Below are 23520 nucleotides of genomic sequence, written 5' to 3'. Positions count from 1 at the left end.
TACTGAGTTTTAACATACTGAGTGATAAAAAATGCCAGGGAACTTGAGAGGATGGGAAGGAGGTGGAGGGTCTCTATGAGGTGTGAGTTTCTTCCAACCTGGTGTATCCAGAGTGGGGAATGAAGCTTCAAATGCCCAGAGCCCACTGTCTATACCATCCAGTTACACTCCAGGACCAACCCACAACTGGTAATTCCCTTGGTGAATGCAAGCAAGGATCTCCAATTTATTTTTAGATGTTAGATGTAGTGGTTAATTGCACATGCCCCACACCAGCACAGTCCAACTAAACTTCCTGCAATAATGGAAATGTGCTATATTCACTCTCCAATATAGCTTCCTCTGGCCACACTGGGCACTTGAATTGTGAATAGTACAAACTGAGAAACTGAAAGTTTTATTTTTAAAAAATTTTACTGGATTTTGGCCACTGTCTTGGATAGTGCAGTGAGAAACAAACCATATGGATTCAAAATCTGTCTCTACCAAATGTATACTGGCTGTTTGCCTCATGTCCCATTTCCTCATTTATTAAATATAATAGTGTATGTACTCTTGTTTTTTGTGATGATTAAATTATTAATGTGCTTTGGTTATCTAAGTGATTGGATACATGACAAATCACTTCAAATGTTGTGACTTTAAAACACAAGGAGCAATTGATGACCTTTCGTGGTTTCTGTGGGTCAGGGATTTGGGCAAGGCTGGGCTGTGCAGTTCTTACTTGGTGTCTCTGTGGTTGCAGCCATGTGGCCTTCTCTTCCACCGTGGCTCAGTCACATGGCTGGCAGGTGGTCCAGTGGCCCCTCTGTTGGCTGCATGAGTGTCCTCCCAGCACAGCAGTTGGCTTCCCCAACAGCGAGCCACCGTGAGAGCAGGGGAGCTGCAATGGCTGTGATTTTGTCACCTCAGAAGCCACTCACTCTCACACTGAATGAGCATCCTCGGGGGCTGTTTCAGAGGCAGCTGCCACAGTTAACACTGAGGCCAGGCCTGAAAAAACCCTGAGCAGACAATGTCCGTAAGCCTCTTAAGTGACTTTAACCTCACTTGCATTGCAAACATTACAGAGACTTAACTTGAGCTATTTCTTGTAAATATCTATTTTAAAGAAAAGCAGAATGTAATCTCAACCAATCAGAAGCAGCCAGCTCACTTATGATTGCAAGCATACCCTCTTTTATTGCAGGTCACTTTATTGAACTTGACAGATACTGTGCTTTTTTTAAAATTTGAAGATTTGTGGCAACTCTGTGTTGTGCAAGTCCATTGGCACCATTTTTCCAACAGTGTGTGCTCACTTTGTTGTAACATTTTGGTAATTCCCACAATATTTCAAACTTTTTCATTATTATTATATCTGTTATAGTGATTTGTCATCAGTGATCTTTGAAGTTGCTGTTGTAATTGTTTGCAGGGGGTACAAACTATACCCATATAAGACGGCAAACTTAGTAGATAAAGGTTGTGTGTGTTCTGACTGCTCCACTGAACAGGGAGACTGTTTCTCTCTCTTTCCCTCTCCTTAGGCCTCCCTTTCCCTGAGACACAACAATGTTGAAATTAAGACAATTAATAGTTCTTCAATGACTTCTAAGTGTTCAAGTGAAAGGAAGGGTCCACATCTCCCACTTTCAATTAAAAGCTAGAAACAATTAAGCTTAGTGAGGAAGGCATGTCAAAATGGAGACAGGCTGAGAGCTAAGTCTTGTGCACCTAAGAGTTAGCCAAGTTGTGAATGCAAAGGAAACATTCCTGAGAAAATTAATTTCTTAGAGAAAATCATCATTCATGCATTCAATGAACACATGATTGATAAGGAAGTGAACGCCTTATTGCTGATACAGAGAAAGTTTAAGTGGTCCGAATAGAAGATCAAAATAGCCACAGTGTTCCTTAAGCCAAAGCCAAATCCACAGCAAGGCCCTAGCTCTTCAGTTCTATAGAGGATGAGAGAAGTGAGAAAGTTGCAGAAGAAAAGTTGGAAGCTAGCAGAGGTTGGTTCCTGAGGTTAAAGGAGAGATGCTGTCTCCATAACATAAAAGTATAAGGTAAAGCAGCAAGAGCTGATGTAGTAGCTGCAGTAAGTTCTCCAGAAGATCTAGCTAAGATCATTGATGAAGGTGGTTACACTAAACCACAGATTTTCAGTGTAGATAAAACAGTCTTCTGTCGAAAGAAGATATATTCTAGGACTTTCATAGGTAGAGAGAAGTCAATGCCTAGCTTCAAAGCTTCAAATGACAGGCTTGCTAGGGGCAAATGCTCATTTATTATTCCCAAAATACTTAGAGTCCTTAAGAATTGTGCTAAATCTCCTCTTTCTGAAAAAACAAAGCCTGGATGATGGTACATCTGTTTACAGCATGGTTTACTGAATATTTTAAACACATAAGTGAAACCTAGTGCTCAGAAAAAAAGATTATTTTCAAACTATTACTGCTCATTGCCAATGCACCTGGTCACCCAAAATGGAAATGTACAAAGAGATTAATGTTTCATGCCTGCTAACACAATATCCATTCTGCAGCCCATGAATCAAGAAGTAATTCTGACTTTCAAGTCTTATTATTTAAGGAACAAATTTTGTAAGGCTATTGTTACTATAGATAGTGATTCCTCTGATGGATCTGGGTAAAGTAAATTAAAAATCTTCTGGAAATAATTTACCATTCTAGATGTCATTAAGAACATTCATGATTCATGAGAGGAAATCAAAATATCAACATAAACAGGAGTTTGAAAGAAGTTGATTCCAACCCTTGTGGATGACTATGAGAGATTCAAGGCTTCAGTGGAGAATGTACCTACAGATATGGTGGAAACAGCAAAAGAACTAGAATCAAAAGTGGAGCCTGAAGATTAAACTGAATTGCTGCAATCTCATGATAAAACTTGAACAGACAAGGAGTTGCTTCTTACAGGTGAGTAAAGAAAGTGGTTTCTTGAGATGGGATCTATTTCAGGTGAAAGCGCTGTGAACATTGTGAAATGACAACAAAGGATATTATATAAATATAAATTACAATAAAGTAATGGGAGAACTTGACAGGATTGACTCCAATTTTGAAAGAAGTTCTAATCTGGGTAAAGTACTATCAAACAGCGTCACATGCTACAGAGAAATCTTTCATGAAAGAGTCAACGGATGTGGCAAACCTCATTGTTGTCTTATTTTGTGAAATTGCCATGGCCACCCCAACCTTCAGCAACCACTGCTTTGATCAATCATCAGCTGTCAATATCAAGGCTAGAAAAAGATTACGAGTCTCTGAAGGCTCGGATAATCATTAGTATTTCTCAGCAATGAAGTATGAAGTACTTTTGAATTAGGGTGTATACATTGCTTTTTTTTTTCTTTTTTCTTTTTTTTTTGAGATGGAATCTCACTCTGTCACCTAGGCTGGAGTGCAGTGGCGTGATCTCCACTCACTGCAAGCTCCACCTCCCAGGTTTACACCATTCTCCTGCCTCAGCCTCCTAAGTAGCTGGGACTGCAGGCACCCGCAACCACGCTCGGCTAATTTTTTGTATCTATTTTTTAGTAGAGACAGGGTTTCACCATGTTAGCCAGAATGGTCTCGATATCCCGACCTCGTGATCCACCCACCTCAGCCTCCTAAGGGGCTGGGATTACATGTACATTGCTTTTTTAGACATAATGCTATTGAACACTTCATAGACTATAGTATAATATAAACATAACTTTGGTATGCAGTGGGAAACAAAAAACATTATGTGACACACTTGATTGTGGTATTTGCAGTATTTGCAGATAGTAATCTGTCACTGAACCTGCAATGTCTCCAAGGTACGCCTGTATGTAACTAGGGGTTTTTCAATAGGATAGACCCAATAAGGCAACTGCATATCCATAATCAATTAAATATTTTGTTTTGTTTGACTTCCCTGTTTGTATTACGGAAATCTCCTTCTTGCATTCCTTTGATGGAACTCACAAACCACTTGCTCTTTGGAGCTGCCTAATTCATGAATCCCTGTTTGCTCAAACTGTTTACAAATTTTATTGTGCTTTGGTTTACCTTTTTAACCCTGCAATGTGTATCGAAGGGTGCTTAGCACATAGTGAATGGAGATATTAGTGGTTCTTCTCTGATGCTTTCCAAGTTTGGCGAAACCTTGAGGCTCTCCACTCACATTCGCAAATGCTAAACGCTCCTGTGGTGGAGAGAGCGGGGTCTGGGGTGTGGACACCTTCTGAGGTGTTCTCACCTGGCACTGGCTCCTTTTGTAGTCTCCCTTTCAGTTCAGTATCAGAACTGAACTGTACACCCCTTCACAGGCAACTTTCGAGTGGGCCTGCTGAAACAATCCAGGCAGTCCTCCCCAGCTCAGGGTCTCACTTAACTCTGAGAAGGTAGGATGTGAGAGATTTAGAATAAGAAATTCTGGAACTCTCCCAGTTTACTGTTAAAATTACACACACACAAAAATCAAAACCTCAGTTTATTTGTCCAAAAATGGGGATAGTGTTCTTGTCCTACATGATGAGTGTACTAATCCCTCCAGCCAGAATTCACTTGGGGCTCTGTGCTCCAGCAGGGTGCTGGTGAGGACTGCATGCAGGTGCTGCCTTCACACCCGGAGCAGGCTGGAAGGAGTGGTGTGAAGCCTCCCAACCCCACGGCTGGGGCCAAAGGCTGTGCTGAGGCACCCGGACATGGAGCTGGTCTGGCCTGATGACTCAGAGTGGAAAGACACTGGCTGCGCTCAAGCATGGGGACTCGGGGAGGGGCGTCAAGGCAAGGACACCAGTGAACAGGATTTGTAAGGCGCTCTTGGTGACTTTTGGACAGACACTCTTACTTGCTTTATTGCTCCCTTTTGACTTCTGCCCCCTTTCTCTAATCGTATTTCCAAATGTGTGGTGCTCACCAGGATCCTGGGCAGTGCAATGGGATGGCTGCTTGGTTTCTGTTGATCCTCACAGAGCCTGGTGACTTCTTCCTCCCAGGTCTGTGGATCAACACTGTCTCCCTGGCCTCTACACAGAACGCAGGTCCCCTCAGCAGAGCAGGAGAACTCGGGTTGGAACTCATTATTGCATGGTGCTTGTCTTGCCACCTGTCCCCATAATGCCTTAAGTGACAATGACATAGGCATCTGACAATGCATGTGGCCATCACTTTTTATCATTTTAAGATATATGGCCCTTCTTTTTCCAACTGCTTTCCCCCACCAGACAGCTAGGAGCCCAGAGAAAGGCTGTGTTGTGTCCTTTACTGAGCCTGACAGACCTGTGTGCGCCAGGGGCTTGGCATGCCCGGGAATAATAGCGCCAGCCTTTGGCCTTCCCGCAGCCTCTCCTTGGGGTCTTTGGGGTCCCCACAGGCCCTCCCCTCCCCTCCCCTCTGCGTCTTCCAGGATCCAGCCAGCGGCCGGCACACGTTTGTCGTCCTCCGCACACAAGGATCCCCAGGCCCAGTGGTGTTAACCCAGGGAGGAGCGGGGTTTGGGATGTGATCCACAGCTGATCCCTCGTGGCCCCTCCTCCCCCGAATCCTGAAACATGAAGAGGCCCCTCAGCTGCTGGCTCGGAGTCCGTCTATGGGAACTTTCTCCAGTCTATGGGGGCGGCAAGGGTCTCGCCTCAGGGACTTGGTTTATTTATCTAGCTGGACTCCATCCCTTAATATCCAGCTTACAGAGGAAGAGGCTTTAGCAGCTAAATGCAGCCGCATCTCCTCCTGTGGACTGTGAGCAGAAAAAGAACAGATATTTACAGAGGCCTAAGCCTCCTGCAAGGCTATCCCAGCGGGTGGAGCTTCAGGATCCTGGTCAGGAACCCCGAACCCAGCGCTGGAGACCCTGAAGGTCAGGGCGTCCGACCCTCTTCCCAGCCTCCAAAGGCCTGTGTTGGTCTGATTGTGGATTCCAAGCTCTGATTTCCATCCATCCTCCCAATCCGAATTCCGTTTGCAGACATAAACACCATCAACAATGTAGAGAATGTGTTTTCTCATCTTTGAATATTAACACTCATCTGTTTAATTGAGCTACTTTTTACATACATGTAAGATGTTCTGCAATTGCAAAAGAAACATGTGCTTCGTGTTGTATAAGCCATATGTTCCGCAAGACCTGCCATCAAATGATTGCTCAAACATTTGTTGAATGGGATGAGCAATGGAGGTTCAGACAGGTACCCTGACCTGCCCAGGCTGGAGGGTAGGGAGCTGGAAATTCGTACAACCATGCCTTGTTCTACTTGTTTTGTGAAAGAATCATGTGATCAGTGACAAAGAGGCTGGGCAGCTCGGCCAGGCAACAGGGAGAGCGACTGAGCTGGGGGGACTACAGTGCTGTGATCCTCTGCACCCCTGCTGGGATGTCTGAGACCAAGCTGACATTGGCCCCCAGAATGCCGTGAGGCTGCTCCTCCTCATGGAGCGGCTCCCCAGGTTTCCTGCTTGACTCCTGCTGCTCTTGTGTTGAAGGGCCACCTCTGGGCTACTCCCCCTGTTCCCTGGCCAGAGCCAGGCCCTGTCAGGCACGCACGTGGAAGATGAGGGAGGTGCAGTTGTTTACACAGGTGCAGACTCTAGAGGGACCCCACGTGGACTCCATGGCTTCTGCCCCAAGCACTCGCGGGAGGACACAGCTCTGCCCGGAAGGGAGAGTGCTGAGCTGGGTCCCTGCTGCTCACCTCTGTGACATTCACCCTGGGTCAGTCCTTCCCTCTCACACATATGTTCTGCAAGATCTGCCGTCAGATATTTGTTCAGTCAAATATTTGTTGAATGGGATGAGCTGTGGAGGTTCAGACAGATGCCGTGACCTGAAGTGTCAAACGAAGGGATGCGTGTGATGGTCTTCACCATTTATATTGTTTTAAACTTGCTAAGCACTAGTTAAAATAAAAGAGCCAACACTTTTCTTTACATTTTTACTCTCTGTCTTTCTAATATATAGTATGTAAAAAGAAAAATCTTGGCTATTCCAATAGAGGAAGTGGCTGTGTTTTGTTTTGCTATTTGTTTATTTATTTATTTATTTATTCTCCATGTATTAGTCTACTTGGGCTGCCATAGCAAAGTACCACGGACTGGGTGGCTTAAACAACAGAAACTCATTTTCTCACGGTCCTGAAGTCCAAGAACAAGGTGGCAGTAGGGTTGGTTTCTGGTGAGGACTCTCTTCTGAACTTGCAACGGCTGCCTTCTCATTGTGTCCTCACGTGGATTTTTCCCTGTGTGTGTACTTCTCGTGTCTTTTCCTTTTCCTATAGGACAGCAGTCCTGTTGGATCAGGGCCTCATCCTTATGACTGCATTTAACCTTATTTACTTCCTTAAAGGCCCTGCCTCTAAATACTGTCATACTGGGGCTAGGACTTCAACACTTGGATTTTGGGGGAGACATAGCTCAGTCCATAGTACTGCCCAATGGGCAAAGCTCAGCCAGCCCTCATGTCTGTGGGGCTTCTCTTTCCTGCGAGGGCCTGGTCTCCTAGAGAAGCCCCAGTCCTCCCTGTTCCTGGTTGTCCCCATCCTTCGTCCTCTCAGGGGAGGAGGCCAGACCTTCTCCTTGGACTCAGTGCTTGACCAGCTGCTCCCTCCACAAGGTGCAGGCAGGAGGAGTTGAGTGTTAATAGCTCAGCCCAAGATGTCTCCCGGAAGTGGCTGTCACTGATCCATGCAAGGGGAGCCGATCAAGCACTTGCAAGTCCATAAGGGCAACTTCCTCTTCTGGCCCTGCTCTCCTCTTTTGTCTCCCTGCAGTGGGTGCAGTCTGAGTGCCCTGGTGGTGCATTTGCACAAAGGAGAGAGAGGCCACTTCTGCCTGACACATATATCTTCTCTCCTCCTTTGTCTAGGGTTAAGAACTGTCAGAGTGTGGCTCAACTGAGAAACAGCTTTCTGAGTAGAGCTGCGGAAAGATGGGCTGAGAGGCTTCTGAGGTGTGTTTACCATCACTGAGGCATTGTGATGCCTTAGGTGGGTCTAAACCCTCCAGCTTCAGCGAGAGTGACTGTGGGGCATCAGGTAATCTGAGACTGCAGCTCAGAGATTACTCCAGCAAAGGGTTAGGCAGGTGTGAGCCCTCCATTCAGAGAGAACTGCTGGTATTTTATCACCTTCTTTTAATTCATTCTTATTTAATAATCATTCTTATTTCATTAACTTGTATTTTAACTTAATGTATTTTTTCTTCTGTTAAAATTGTTTTGTGTTTACTCTGGAGTTCTTCTGAAATCGAAGGTTACTTCAGTACAATATTTTAATTCATTTTCAGTATATTTTGAAGCCAATGCATTTGAGGCTATAATTGCTCCTTAGAGTACTAGAGTACTTTTTGGCCATATCTTAGAGGTTTCAATGGATAATGTTCTGAATTACATTTCCTTTTAAAGAGCCGTTTTACCTTTGATTTCTTTTTAAGTCTAAATATTGTTTTGAAGTTGTTTTGTATTTTTAAATGTTAACCTCATTTTGGGGAGAGAGGCTATTTCTTTCTTCTTAGTTTCTGGGTTATTCTACATATGGAGTTGTTATAATTTTTCCTCTTTCAAAATTAAAATTTTATTGGGAGCAAAGTACAGTAGTCCTCACTCATATGCAGTTTGGCTTTCCGTAGTTTTAGTTACCCCAGTGAACAGGTGTTCAAAAATATTAGATGGAAACTCCCAGAAATAAAGAGTTCATAAGTTTTAAATTGCATGCATTCTGAGTAATATGATGAAATCTGGTGCCATTCACCTCCCCATCTCACCGGGGAGGTGAATCATCCCTTTGTCCAGGTATCCACACTGCCTATGCTACCTGCCTGTTGGTCACTTACTAATTGTTGTGATGATGAGATCTACAGATCACAAGAAGGGTGAATACAGTGCAGTAAGATATTTTGAGAGACCACATTCATATAACTTTCATGAGTATATTGTTATAATTATTCTGCTTTACTATTATTGTTAATCTCTTACTGTGCCAAATTTGTGCATTGAACTTTATCATAGGTGTGTATGTACAGGAAAAAGCAGTATATAGGGTTTGGTGCTATCCAAGGTTTCAGGCATCTGCTGGGGATCTTGGAACAAATCTCTTGGGGATAATGAGGGGGTACTGCACACAGTAGACTTTTGTAATATTTTTGTTTATTATTTATTGTTTTAGGTAGAAACAACATCTCCATATCTTTTTCTGTTTTCTGTCTCTAGCTACACAATCAAGTTTGTTCGTTTTATTATTTACACCCTTGGTTTTTTGTGCTCTTGGTTCTTTCAATTTCTGACATGTTTGTTAAAATCCCATCCAGGTTTTGGAGGGAGATAGATACTTGCACATCTCTTTTGGGTTCTTAATCCACTGGGAGCACAGCTGGATGAGTCCTAAGAACAGAGGTGGCTTTATTATGGAAAAGTAGTCTTGTGCTTAAGGGAGAAATGGAATTGCCTTTTCCTTTTTCTTCTTCTCCGAATTGGAGATTCTTGGTCCTGCAGACTGGATGACTAAGGTGCTCAACTAACCAAAGCCTGGGAGCGAGGAGCATGAGAAGAGTACTGCTTCCCAGAGGCAGCAGTGTGCCCAGCCCTGCAATGACAAAGCACAGGCAGGTCCTGGAAGCTGCAGGAGAAAGTAGAACATGCCCTCCCTGCTCACCTTTTAATGTGGGGAATTCAGTAAAGTGGTCACGAGAATCCAACAGAAGTTACCTTCGCTGCATTTCCAGGGTCAGATAATTTCCTTCTGGATAGAGACCTGCATGTGAGGGAGTGGAAAGGGGGTCCAGCCAATGGCTGGAGTGGCATGCTTACCTCTCTAGAAATGTGAGAAGCGGGAGATTAGCAGGCCTCTGTGACAACTCTGGTACTGTTGTCTGTCTTAATTTCAATCCTGTATGTGTTTGTGTATAAGATTTTTGTATTAAGTAAGCAGTACATTTAAGTTGACACAATTTGCCTTTCGAGGGGAAAATTTAGCCCAGTAATAGTTATTATAATCAGTGATATATTTGGAATTATTTATACAATTGCTATAATTTTTGACTTCTATTTAATATACTTTATAACAAGAAAGAAGCAGTATAATAGTTAAGGGTGGGGATTTTGCATTCAAATTCTAGTTCTTAAAGTTACTAGAAAGGCCATCATAAGAAAACCACTTAACCTTTCTGCATCTAAGGTTTTTTGTCTTTAAGATGCATAACTCATAGGATTGTGAAATAATTCTTTGATATTTATAGAATGTTCAGAATAGTGCATGGCACCAACTAAATGCTCCATCAGCTATTATTGTTTACTTTCTTCCCAAATTTTGCCATTTATTAAATTTTTGTTGGTTCTTTTTTCTGATTGGTTTGGTTTAAAATTTAAACCTCTACTAAGTCTGTCTTCAGAGTTTTAATTAATATACATTTGTTTTATATTAAATATGAGTTTTTTGTTTAATTAAAAATAATTTCAAGGCACTGAGATTTATGGTTAAAGTTGCTTTGAGTACTGCTGAAAACATAAACCAAAACTAGTAGAGAAAGGAGAGGGAGAAAATGAACATCTTAAATGAAACAACAAATTACCACAACTTCAAAGCAGAAATGATGTAAAACATTCACCAAATACCATGCCTTTGGACCAACATGAAATGAATGAGTATCATCCATGCCCAGAGACCACATATACCTCTTGGGACCACAGTAAGTACCCCAAACCCTCCAATTGTTGCTGTGACCACCCGGAAGTTGCGTTCAATGAACCCTATACTAGACATGGTCTAATCCTTCGATGGTTTAATGATGGAACCACTTGGCCACAGGTGACCCCACTCGTCTGTAGAGACACTTTAACATCTGTGGAATCCTGCATGAGGTCAAGGCTACCTTGTGTCTGTTGTTGATGCATTTGCTAGTAAAATCCTAACGCTCCACTTTACTGACTTCTTTTATGTGATGAAAGAAAAATCACCACATTGCCTTCCTTTCTGACAGTTCACTGAGTCAGAAGTAGCTCCAGTTGAGATGTGTTTGTAAAGAATAAATTTAATACATTGTCTTGGCAGGAAGCATTTTCTTGGTGCCACTTTCCTAGGTGGGGTTTCTTCTTGCAGACTATGGCTTGCAGTTCCAGAGCAGAGACCTACATTACTGTCTACTGCTGAAGTGAACTGCTGCCCCTCTGGAGTCTGGATATCATCAGAATGAAAAAGGTTCAGCATTTTTTTCAGAAGTAGTAAATCAGACCCTTTGTGAAGTGTACATTCAATTTCCTTGCCTCTCTTTCTTCTAGAAGTGATGAATCAGAGTGATGATGCCTTTGTTTTAACTCCTGTGGGTGTGGGGAGGGGTGTCTGGGCTGCCAGGACCCTCCCTCCAGGCCCATAGGCCTCCTGGTTCCTGACTGGATTCCAAATGCGCGCATGTTCAGAGGTGCACTTTGCCTCCAGCATCCCTCGCATCCCCTTACACCCTCTCTAGAGCATACAGTCCCTTCACAATGCCTCATATCCATGGTCCAAGGCGTTGGAGTGTTCTCTGCTTGGCTTCCCCAGGAATAAGGGAGCATTGTCAGTTGGGCAGGGCCCTGTGGAACTTTGTCTTTTTGCACACTCTCCCATCCCAGATTACGTGCTTGGAGCCACCATGCATATCACTAAAAGGGACTTCCTATGCTCTTGGGAGGCTAAGGAATAGTTATCAAATTGTGTTAACCGCAGAGACAAAACTAACATATATAATATTAGCAGTAATTAACATAAAACATCTATTTTGCATTCAAAAGTTAATTGTGCAAATATGAGAGAGTGAATGTTTTTGAGTTTGTGGGTGTCTTGCAGCTTCAGTGGGAGCAATAACGTCACACATTGCTAACAAGTCCATGATGGGATGCATTAATGCAAAAATGGGGTGTGGGTCAGAGGAGGCAATGGCCCTATTGTCTTCTGTGCTGGCTAGTTTGTCTGGAGCTTTGTAGTCTCATTGTCCATTGCATTATAGAAAGAACCTTGAAAGTGAGTATATGAGACAGTGATAACATCTTGAGTGATCTAGAAACCATGCTGTTTGAAGACGAGTGGAAGAACTATCTAATCCCACAGTGCTGTCTAAAAAAAGACTGGAGGAAAACGGTTACTATCTCCAGATGTTTAAAGGACTGCAACAAGGTAGAGAAAACAAACCGATTCTGTGTAATCGCCATAGGGTAGGACTTTGATCTGTAGGTGGAAGTTGCTGGGGGCAGATTTTATTTCATTCCGAAGAGTAGCTTTTGAACAGCCCTGGGGGCAGTGCTGTGGGAAAGTGCTTACCATGTTGCCCCAGATGCCCAAGCCAAGGCTGGCTGCCCTTCTTCTGGAGCTTGGGTGGCTAAACCTGGGGTATCCTGCTTCTGAGTGCAGGGGCTCTGCAGCTGTAGGAGGAAGCAGTGGCATGACTCCCAGGTCTGCAAGGCTTGGACGGGAAGGACGGCCTGGACCAGCTGTACTCCTGGAGGGTGCAGGCCTGCCAGCTGCCACAGGGGATGTTTGTCCAGCTTTGGGGCTCAAGCTGATGAACTAGGCCTGGGGTTTCACCTGCAACCTCTCCTGCACTCCTGATATCTGAAGGGAAGGCCCCAACTCTGAGACTCAGACGGTCTGTCCGCACCCTGAGGACTAGGCAGAGGACAAGCCTTCTTGGCTTGAGGATGAAAGACGGGGTGGAGCTCAGGGTTGGGCTGGGCTCTCCCCTTCCTGGGGGGTCTTCTCTGTTTGTGAAACCCATTCCCATGAACATCCGGGTGCTGTCCTCAGTACGGTAGGAAGCAGCTCTGGTGTTTACCCGAGTCCAGTTGAATCGTTTGCCCAGCACATCCAGCGGGAGGCACTTGGGCTGGTGTGTTGGGCCGGCCTGGTCCACCTTGACCATCAGGGGCTCTGCAGTCACTTGCTAGGCTGGTTGGTGGCACCCTGCAGGGTTCAGGGGCCTACTCATCACACACATGCCTGTCATGCAGGCTCTCAGCAGTGAGTCCCTCCCACTCCCTGTCACACAGATCCTGCTTTTTATAGAAAAAGGAGAAGCAGAAGGAAAAGGAAACAGTGATAAATTTGCTAATAAAAAATCAAGTTGTGAGGGAATCCTGAAGTTAGTTTTCACTCTTTTCAATTAATATACACCTTTATTTTGTCTATATTTTTATATTTCAATTTTATATAATTTTGTACTTTACGAAAAAGGTGAAAAAAAGAATAAAGAATTCCCATATACTTTTCGGCTCAGATTTCCTAGATGTTCGTTTCTCAGGCCATCTGAGTACAGGGAACAACATCAGGAAATTAACATTGATAGAACATTCGTCTAATCCATAGACTTTATGCAGATTTTACCAATTGTCCCATGAATGGCTCTTTCCTAGTCCAGGATCCAACCCAGGTTTGCATGATGAATTTAGTGGTCATGCTCCTTAGCCTTTAATCTGGGAGAGTCTTACCTACACCTTTGGCGAGTTCATTTCTACAGAAGGAGAACTTATCCACTCAAGAAATGTCAAGTGTTTACTAAACCTTGTCTGTAGCCTGCTAGGAATGAACATCACATTGAAAAGGACCAACACCATCCCTGCCATTGGAGGGTACTCCATCTAATGTTGAACACAGACAAGAAAACTAGCAGTATTCACAAAGAATGACAATTACTCTATGGGGGTGTGAAGGGAGCATATAGGTTGAGCAGGTGGACATCTAATCCATATAGGCTGGGAGGGCGAACACCTAATCCAATTTGGAAAGAGGCAAGAATGGATTCTTAGAAGAGGCAATATTGGAGTTGAGGTCTTTGGGATGAGTAAGAGTTATTCAGGCTGGGAGAAAGATGTTGCTGGCATGAGATCACGCATGTGGTGGCAGTGACATTAGTGAAAACCCAGGGGCATGGGACCTCTTCTCTGGTCACTAAACTAATGTGCATTCTAGAGACTAAATGTGAGATATAAGACAAAGGAAGCAGAAGCCACAGATAGTGGAGATTGGTAGGAGGGAGAGGGTGAAGCATAGGGTGATGGAGAGGCTGATGATGGAGAGGGTGGTAGAGAGGGTGATGGAGAGGTTTGTAGAGAAGGTGATGGAGAGGGTGGTAGAGAGGATGATGGAGATGGTTGTGGAGGGGATGGTGGAGAGGGTGGTGGAAAGGGTGATGGAGAGGGTGTTGGAGAGGATGATGGAAAGGGTGGTTGAGAGGGCAATGGAGAGGGTAGTGGAGAGGGTGATAGAGAGGATGGTGGAATGGGGAGGGTGGGTGAAGGGCACAGTGAGAAATGAAGCCCAGGCTTTGGCACTGAGTGGGAGCTGGTGTCATTCTCTAAGGCAGAAGACACACGGGAGGAACTGTTTTGAGGATGCATTTATACTGAAGTGTTTGGTTAATTTGAGTAAAGTTAAGAGTATGAAGCTGAGGTTCTCTTGATCCCCAATCCGCAGCTGTTGACCTTGTGCCATGTTCTCAAATCTTTTCAATCCAGCAAGTCTTCATGGAGAAACTGCTAGGTGTAAAATGCAGACAGGTACTCCTGAGATGCAGGCTGAGTGCCATGGTCCCTGACCTGGGAGCAGCCAGGGCCACCCACTGTGGGCAGACCACGTAATAAAAGTTGTCCAAGGAGACCGAAGCCTGGTCAGTGATGGCTCAGGAGGGCACCATAGATGGGGAACTGTCCCACCATGCAGAGTGGTGTGCTGAGAGCAATGGAGCAGATGGCCAAGCCAGAACTTGCACGTGGCTGAGATTCTAAATGCCAGGGAGTGGTGGATGCACATCCAATCCTCTGATCTGTTAGAGAAGGGCTGGCAGGAGCTCCTTCTAGATGGAAGCCACTGTGATAGCTTCCATTCTCCCATTTCTCTGAGGGGGAAGAGGGGGCTCTGAGAGGGTAAGCGACTTGCTCAAAGCCACACAGGTAGTAAGTGCAGAACCAGGACTTTGACAGAGATCTAGCGCTAAAGCCCCTGTTTCTTCCTCTATGTCCCTGATATCAAATGAAAACTAAGGTCTAGTCTGGGCAACTGTTGAAATCCACAGGTGAGGTGAGAGGATGTCTGGATGGAAGGAGCAATGGGAAACGTTACAGCTGCAACCCCGGAGTTGTCACTGGCACCAGAAAAAGCCCTGTCCATCATCAGGAAAAGCCCATCCCTACAAGCCCCCCAAGAGGAAATAGGAAGATGAGGTCTAATTCCAGGGAATGGGACTAAGGCCTGGCAGGGAGGGCAGTTACACCAGCCCTGACCTGGTGGCAGGACTGACCTCGGGCAAGCAGAATGCAGCCAGGACTGTCAATGGCACCAAGAAACATCAGGCTGGATCCGGCGTGAGGCTTGGCTCTGATGCATCTTCCTTGTCCCCGATTCCGGATCTTTTTCTTGATTAACTGGGAGGCTGCTGGCGAGGCTCCAGCTGGGGCCTCAGTTCTAGGGCATGGTGTTGATGTTTGCAGAGGCTGTCTCTTCCCTTCTGACCTCTGATCACCCTGTTTGCAGACCTGCTTTACCCCGACTGCCTGGGTTGGAAGCACTTAAGAAGAGGGGCTCTCAGCTGGATTCTTCCTCAGAGAGTCAGAAGTCTGCTCCACCCCACGGTCCTCCAGCCTCTCAGCAGCTCAGCTGGAGGGGGAAGTCCAGGCAGCCAAGGGTAGTGTGGCTTTCCTGGATCCTTCAGGGTGGGGTGGTAAGAGCAGAGGAGAGAGTACAGAACTTGGAATGTGAGGCCTGGGGGAAGTGACGGGCCCTGTTGCTCATCTGCTAGGATTAGAACTGAAGAGTTAGCGGCAATCAGCGAGTGTTAATTGATCTTGAAGGTCGTCTGCCCAACTTGTCAGTACTCTGTCTCCTCTCCACTCCTCTGAAGGCCCCAGAGGTCCCAGCTGGGCAAACCACACCCCACAGATTGGTGTGAAATCTGCACTTATAGCCTGATTTGAAACCTGAGAGGCGGGAATGATGGCCAGTCTACAGAGGGACATAATCCAGACTGGGTCAGGGTGTGTGCACTCCTGCTGTCGGAGAGCCTGGGAATCCGGCCCCAGCAAACTTGCAGCCACAGGGAAAGAGCACAGACTAGAAGCAAACCACTTCCCAGACATCCATGGACCACCACGGTCCGTTCCGAATGGCTGGGCAGCACCTCTGAGGAATGAGTATGGGGTCCTGCACTTATGACCCAAGGGCGGAAGTGAGCCAAGTGAAGGTTCTGTGTGCTAAAATTTGCTTTGTGCCTTGGGAAAAGAACCTTGGGCTTCCTGGATCCCATTGTATCATGTGGCCTTGGCAGCTCTGGGAGATATTTTCTCTATTAAGCACACCAACAGCTGCTGATTTTGGCTAAGGTTTTCTTGCTCAGTTCTTGGGAGAAAAGATGCTCAGCTGTCTACAAGAGCTACCAGTGGAAATCAAAAGCAAAAACACAGAACAGATGGGCCTGCAGGATGAAACCCTGAGGGGGGACGTGGGTTCCCACCCTCAGAGAAAGCTGCAAACCTCTGGCAGTTACAGTGTTCTCTTCTCCTCATGCTCAGGCATGGCCTAGTGTGCTCACCGCCATGCTGCAGGGCTGTGTGGATGTGTCTCAGGGCCTCTCCCACCCGACGTTTCAGGACATGAGACATAGGGGGACCAAGGATTTCTATGAGGGGACAGTGAGCGAGGATGCAAGGACAGGGACATTTCTTGGATCAAAGTATTTCACCCAACATCACATTACCAATTCCACTAAATGACTCCTTCCTTTCCGTGTCAATTTCTCCACTAGTAGGTTCTAATTGGAGACAACCAAAATAGCAGTTAACACTTGTGTTACTGTTTGCTAGTGCCGGGCACTAGTATACAGATTTGCAAGAGCACACTTAATCCTCCCATTACTCTTGAGCTGTATTCACTTTGCTAAGAAAGTTGAGGCTCAGAGAAGCCAAATAATTTATCCAAAGTCATAGAGTTAGTAATTGGCATTACTGGTTTGTCTACCACCAAAAATTACTTAAATTCCAGGATAGACTGCCTTTCTGGACAGACTGATGCCATAGGTTATAACTAATCTGTGAAGACAGAGACTTGTTTTTCATTCATTTAATACAAAAAAATATAAGTAGAAACATGTATGTATACACACACACACAAGAGCAAACCTTACCCAGCAGAAATATATGTTCAATTCCCCTCTCAGTCAAAGAAACAAAAGCAAAAATGGCCATACAATCAAGAATCTCCAAACACTGGCCGGAAATCAACATCATCAAAAGGACAAGTTGAATACGTTAAAATTTCAAATTACATGAAAAAGATATCACGATAGTAAAGGAAGTTTAAAAAATCAAGAAATTATTAAGAATAAGTGTAGTTAAAATATTAACACATATAACATCACAGAAATGGACTGGAGTATTTTATATATAAATTAAAGCAAAAACTTTGAGATCTGGAGGGAAAAAAGATAAATGAAATAAAAATAGTGGATTAAGGAACGGAATAAACTTAGCTGAAAACTGAATTTGTAAACTGGGAAATGACAACAAAGAATTGTTGTAAATGTATCCCCAAATATTAAAGGAACATTGTGAGACAAAGTGGATTTATCAGAGTTCCAAATTCCATCTAATAGGACTTGAAAAAGAAAAAGAAATGAGAATTGAAGGGAGAAAATAAATAACAGAAGACTTTTTTCTTTTTTCATAAATGAAGACATGAATCCTCAAATAGAAGTAACTCACTGGGTGTTAAATAGGATAACTGTAACAGACAAACCATAAGCACACCGTGTGGTGACATTTCAGAAAGCCAAGAATGAAAAAGAAGTTCTAAGAGCTAACGAAGCAAACAAAAAATACTACAGGTTGTCTATAAAGGAATGCATACCAGATTGGAATCAGAGTTCTTAAAAGCAAGAAATTTCTGAAAGCAATAGATCAGTATCTTTAAAATTTTGTAATGTGTGATTTTGAGCTAGAATTCTAACCCAAGCCCCCAAAATTACAAGGTTAAAAATAGTTGTTTTGAGCAACTTTGAGCCCTTTTTTTTAAGGACCCAAAGTTTACTAATCATAAGCCCTATTATCAGAAATTTCTGGCAAATCTATTCAAGCAAACTAATATCAATAGTTAAAATGAGGAAGACTTGGAATGTAGGAAGTAGTGGGTTAGCTAAATAAATAGTTAATTATTGATTCTAAAAATGTATTGATTTTTAAGATAATTGTGATAAAACCTGGAATACATAATCTCCAATTATTTCAGAATAGAATGGATTCTCAAACATTGTTCTCCACGAGCACTGAATTTTTTTGATAATAAAAAACAATTCGTTTCAGTGACCCCTTTTTCTCAAGCTGTTTGTTCTAACAAAAAGACCAATTTTGTATTTGAAACTCAGAGCAGGCTGCTTCCCTTTAAGTCACGATCTTGCCTTTTATCTCAACTGAGATGCTAAAAAAAAAAAAAAAAAAAAAAAACTCAATAAGAAAACAAGAAAGATGGCTCAGAAATTAAAAAAAAAAAAAAGACTTTAATTTAAAAACATTAGGCCAGGCCCAGCGACTCATGTCAGTAATCCCAGCACTTTGGGAGGCCAAGGTGGGTGGATCACTTGAGGTCAGGAGCTTGAGACCAGCCTGGCCAACATGGTCAAACCCCATATCTACTAAAAATACAAAAACTAGCCAGGCGTGGTGGTGCGCACCTGTAATCCCAGCTACTTGGGAGGCTGAGGCAGGAGAATTGCGTGAACCAGGGAGGTGGAGGTTGCAGTGAGCTGAGATCATGCCTCTGCACTCCAGCCTGGGCAACAGATCAAGACTAAATCTACAAAATAGTGGTAGGTAAAGTGGTAAAACACAGAATGCAGACAAAAAGGCATAGTAGTGATTAATGAAAAATAGCTAGATGTAAAATTAGAGGCCAGGCATGGTGGCTCACACCTGTAATCCCAGCACTTTGAGAGGCTGAGGCGGGCAGATCACGAGGTCAGGAGTTTAAGACCAGCCTGACCAACATGGTGAAACCCCGTCTCTACGAAAAATACATAAATTAGCCAGGTGTGGTGACATGTTCCTGTAATCCCAGCTACTCAGGAGGCTGAGGCAGGAGAGAATCACTTGAACCTGGGAGGCAGAGGTTGCAGTGAGCCAAGATGTCACCATTGCACTCCAGCCTGGGAGACAGAGTGAGATTTCATCTAAAAAAAAAAAAAAAAAAAAAAAAATTAGAGGTTCAATTCACTAGAACAATATCTAACTAAGAAGCACTCCAGAGAACAGAGAAAACAATTAGAGGGAAATTATTGGAAAAATAATACTGGACAAATGCCCAGAACCAGTAAGCTTGAGGTTTCAGATTGAAAAACCTCTGTGTATGCAGCATCATAAATTCACATAAGTTCATAAAAAATAAATCTACCAGTGATATCTTTGTGAAATTTCAGAAATAAAGACATGATACTAAAACTGAGAAAGGTGAGAGAGAAAGAGAGGAAATAAATACAGCTAACATGTACAGGATTAGAATGAGAGGTGCTGACTTGATAGCAATGTTGGAAGTTGGAGAGCATTGGAAAGCAATGCTTCTACAAGCTTGAGAAAATAAAGATATTTTCAGACAAGCAAAGACTCAAACCACAATAAATTCCTGCATAACAGAGGGTAAATCCTTTCAGCTTACAGGTCTTTTCTTTTTTTCCTTTGCTAGGAAAGGATAATGATGCTGTCCCATCTACTTCACAGAGTTTTAGAATTAACCGGACCCATATCAAGTGTCAATGTAGTACAGAATCTGTTTCGTGGGAACCTGAAGAAGTCATCAGTTTCAAGGGACGGAAGGGAATGATGCCTGGGTCCTTGTTCAGTTAGAGAAAATCCACCTTGGAAACCATTTTCTGAGCACTTCCTTTGTGGTTTTTGTTTACATATTGTGAGTTTCTTGTCCTTACGTAACTAATTTTACTTTGGAGCAAAGATACGTGTTTGGAATATGGCACAGACTGTGATGCCACCCGCTTCCTCTCTTCAGCTGATGAAATTGTTCAGTGGGGACAAAACTCCTGTGCATGTAATTCTCATGTACCAAAGCAACCAGAGGGCGTGTTCAAGCCATGTAAAGTTAAGAGCCAAACAGAATAGAAAACAATTTTTCAACCCAGGAAAAGCGTTCACAACAAGTTATTAAAACAAAGAGGAAGAGCAAAAACGAAGACTAAAGGCACGAAACCAGGTAAAGAATAACTAGGAAGATGAGGAACCAGGGAGAGAAGAGGGATATCAACTATAGGAGGAATGCAGGATGGCTGTTCAGGACAAATGCCCAAGCCAGGGGCTCTTGCCAGGGGCACACGTCTATGCAGTGCAATGCATGCGTGATCTTTCTTGTGTAAAGGCTGGAGCATATGAATACTGTCTGCTCTCTTTGAGTAAGGCATTCATCTCCATGATATTTGAACAATTCGATCACTTTATTCAATTAGAGAAGATATCAGAAATGTATTTCTAAGAGACTAGTGTGGACACCAGTGTGGAGCTGGCCCAGAGAGGCAGAATGGACAGGTGAAACCAAAACTCAGGAGAGCTCGCTGAGTGCAGAAAGGGTACGAATTATGAAAGATGGAGCCAGGACAACATATCCCAGCATGTGGAGCCTCTGTGTTCAGTGCAGGTGCCTATCTGGCATGATCCAGGGGTACCCTTGTAGGAGAGAACACTGCAAAGAGCCCCATAAGGTAACCTCAGTGAGGAAAGAATATGAAGACCATAGGGTGGGCTTTACAGATAATCACAGTAAGACTTTAAGGGATGGGAAACTTGATCAGGAAGAAAATACAAAGAATCCTGGGATAGCTCAGCCTGGAGAAAAAGACTAAGGAAAAATTTACTACAGACAATGAGACACAGGAATTTCACACAAGATGGCTGCTGCCCTTCTATGAAGGGAAATGGGTCTATGTTAATAGCAAAAGGCAATTCAATTATTTATTCTTAAAAGAAAAACTTTAGACAAAATAAATTTAACAGATTGTATTTGAGCAAAGAATAATTCATGAATTAGGCAGCATTCAGAACCAGAAGAGATTCAGAGAGCTCCACTCTACATGAGCAGTGAGCATTTACAGACAGAACCTGGAAGTAAAGCCCAGAAACAGTTTCATTAGTTGTAGTTAGGCATTGCCTTATTAGGACATGGCCTTATCAGTTGGCTGCCTGTGATTGGCTGAAGCTTGACTGCTTGACTGCTTATGATTGGCTGATATCTGGCTGTTTGTTACAACAAGCTTAAAAATTATACTCCTAAATTAGGTTTCACTTTGTTTATATGCTAAGTTGCAATTTGTTATGTAGGAACTCAAAGTATGGAGATAGCCTTGTGTCAAAGTTAAACACTGTACATATAGAAAAATTATATGTATATATAAAACACATGTTTTATATAAATAAAATATGTAACACATATCATGCTATGTAACATATGTACTATGTAACATATATACTTACATATAAGATAGTAGAAGATTTTAAGTCTATATCAAATTTGAATGGGTATTGTGGTACAAAACAAAACATAAACTTGTAGTTTTCCAGCAAATAAATTTGGATATGATTATGATGAGTGATATCAGATATATGAGCAGATAAGCACAGAGTATTGTTTCTTTGTTTCTTATCGAGGTGAAGTTCATATAACATGAAATTAAACCATTTTAAATTGAACAATTCAGTGGCATTTAGTACATTCACAGTGTTGTGCAACTATCATTGTTATCTAGTTCCAAAACATTTTCATTACCTCCAAAGGTATTCATCAAGCAGTCACTCCCACTTCCTCTCCTGCCTTTTAACTTGAGAATTGTATTGATTTGCATTTAGTATAATTCTTAATAGTATATGCATTATCTCAGGTCCTATTTGTTTGCTTTACAACACTTACAGCAATGTGCAATTACTTTACTGTCATTGATTTCTTGTATTGGCCATGCCTGTCTCCCCACTGGGCTGTAAGCTCCCTGAGGACAAGGGCCTTCCAAGTCTTGTTCACTGTTAGACCCCCAAAAACCTCACATGGTGCTTTCCTCAGGAAATTGATTTGAGTGAACTAATGTGAAAGGACTCAGTAAACTGTATATCAATGTGAACAAAATGAGAGGTATTTATTATGGAATGGACAGAGAGCAGATGCTAACTAAGCTGGTGATTGTATGATGCTGATTTCAGGAAAGTGTGAATGACAAATATGCTACCTGGGTCCCTATTCCCATAGCGAGTGTCATGGGCAAGGAGAGGAGTCCAGCAGTATGGTCGCTGTGTGGTTTCTCAGCTGGAGCGCAGCAGGAGCAAGCGCGGAAACATCCTTCTTTTCTCTTCTCCCCTCACCTCCCCAAGTGCAAATGGAACCTGTGAAACATGGCTTGATTTTGAGGCTTCTAATTCTTCATTGCATTCCCAGACCCTTCTTTTATCTCTGATGGCAGCCCTGAGAATAAATCTCTTGGTCACACTCTTCAATAAGGTTCTCCCAGAGAAAAGGTTAGGCTGCAAGGATGACAGGAACCAGACGTCAAATGAGTTTCCAGGAGCTGAGGGAAGGAAAGGCTTTTCCTAAAGTTTCTCCAGCCAAGAGATTAAGAAAAGGATGGGGGTCATAGAGCAACAGCAGTAGAAGGTGGCATTCCAAGACTTTCTCTGGGACTCCACCTAAGGTCAGTTTCTTGTCACGCATGCCTGTTTGTCTTTTGCCTGGCCACCATCAATGTAGTGTTAAGAACCAGCAAGCGGGAACACGCTCCCCAAGTCACAGTCTGCCTCCACATACTGCAGTTTGATTATAGCATCCTGCCTCTCCACAGGAGGAAAGTGGTGTAGTTCTCCAGAACCAGGTGTGGATTGTGATCACACCTAGAATCGGCTATGTAGAAAACTTGAGAGATTCCATGTTCTGCAACAGTGTCCACAATTCAAACCTGTATTCAAAATAAAACTGAAAGCAGAGAAAATCCACAGCAGACCTACCACTCTCCAGGCAGATAGTGCCCTCTCCATTCTCTGCAGCCATCACCTGCCTCTGCTAGACACTGCCCAGGCAGAGACCTGCTGCTGCAGAGCAGTTCTGTGTCAGCCACTGTGGCCTCAGAGAGAGCTGCAGGAAACGGAACTTCTCACGTCCTCTCCACAGTGGAATCACAGGTCAGCAGCTAAATGGAGCCTCTACCCTCTGGGTGACTTTCTTGTCACTTAGTATTCTTTTTTTCTCATTCTAGTACTTTAGTTTCTTTTTTTTTTTTTTTTTTTTTTTCAGTTGTGTTATCTGCTGGAACCTTTCAAATGTATTACTAATGTCCTTCCAAACAGACTCCACATGGGACTTTTCATGATATCTTGGCTGTATTCACACAAAGATTAGCTTGTAGGAGGCACAAAATAAGTATGCATAAATAAATGAGTGGCTCAGCACACCAGAATTGTGTGTCCAGCTCCATCATTGACTGTTCCATCAAAGAGATTGCCCAAATTCCTTTCATGAGGAGAATGACAACACTTGACTGCATATTCGGACTCTTCTGAGGCTCCTCA

The 23520-nt window shown here is 43.4% G+C and overlaps 1 long non-coding RNA gene across 1 annotated transcript in view; it reads left to right on the top strand.

The window, feature by feature from the left end:
- Positions 1-8000: 8000 nt before the first annotated feature.
- Positions 8001-23520, top strand: part of LOC105486584 (uncharacterized) — a 33498-nt gene continuing 17978 nt past the window's right edge. The window contains exon 1 of the long non-coding RNA XR_011608008.1: positions 8001-8085. This is a non-coding gene — a long non-coding RNA (uncharacterized lncRNA). The remainder of the gene's footprint in view (positions 8086-23520) is intronic.

Source organism: Macaca nemestrina, chromosome 9 (genome assembly GCF_043159975.1).
Source record: "Macaca nemestrina isolate mMacNem1 chromosome 9, mMacNem.hap1, whole genome shotgun sequence".
Classification (NCBI taxonomy): domain Eukaryota; kingdom Metazoa; phylum Chordata; class Mammalia; order Primates; family Cercopithecidae; genus Macaca; species Macaca nemestrina.
The sequence above is the reverse complement of the archived record's forward strand: the minus strand, read 5'-3'. Positions and strand labels throughout refer to the sequence as shown.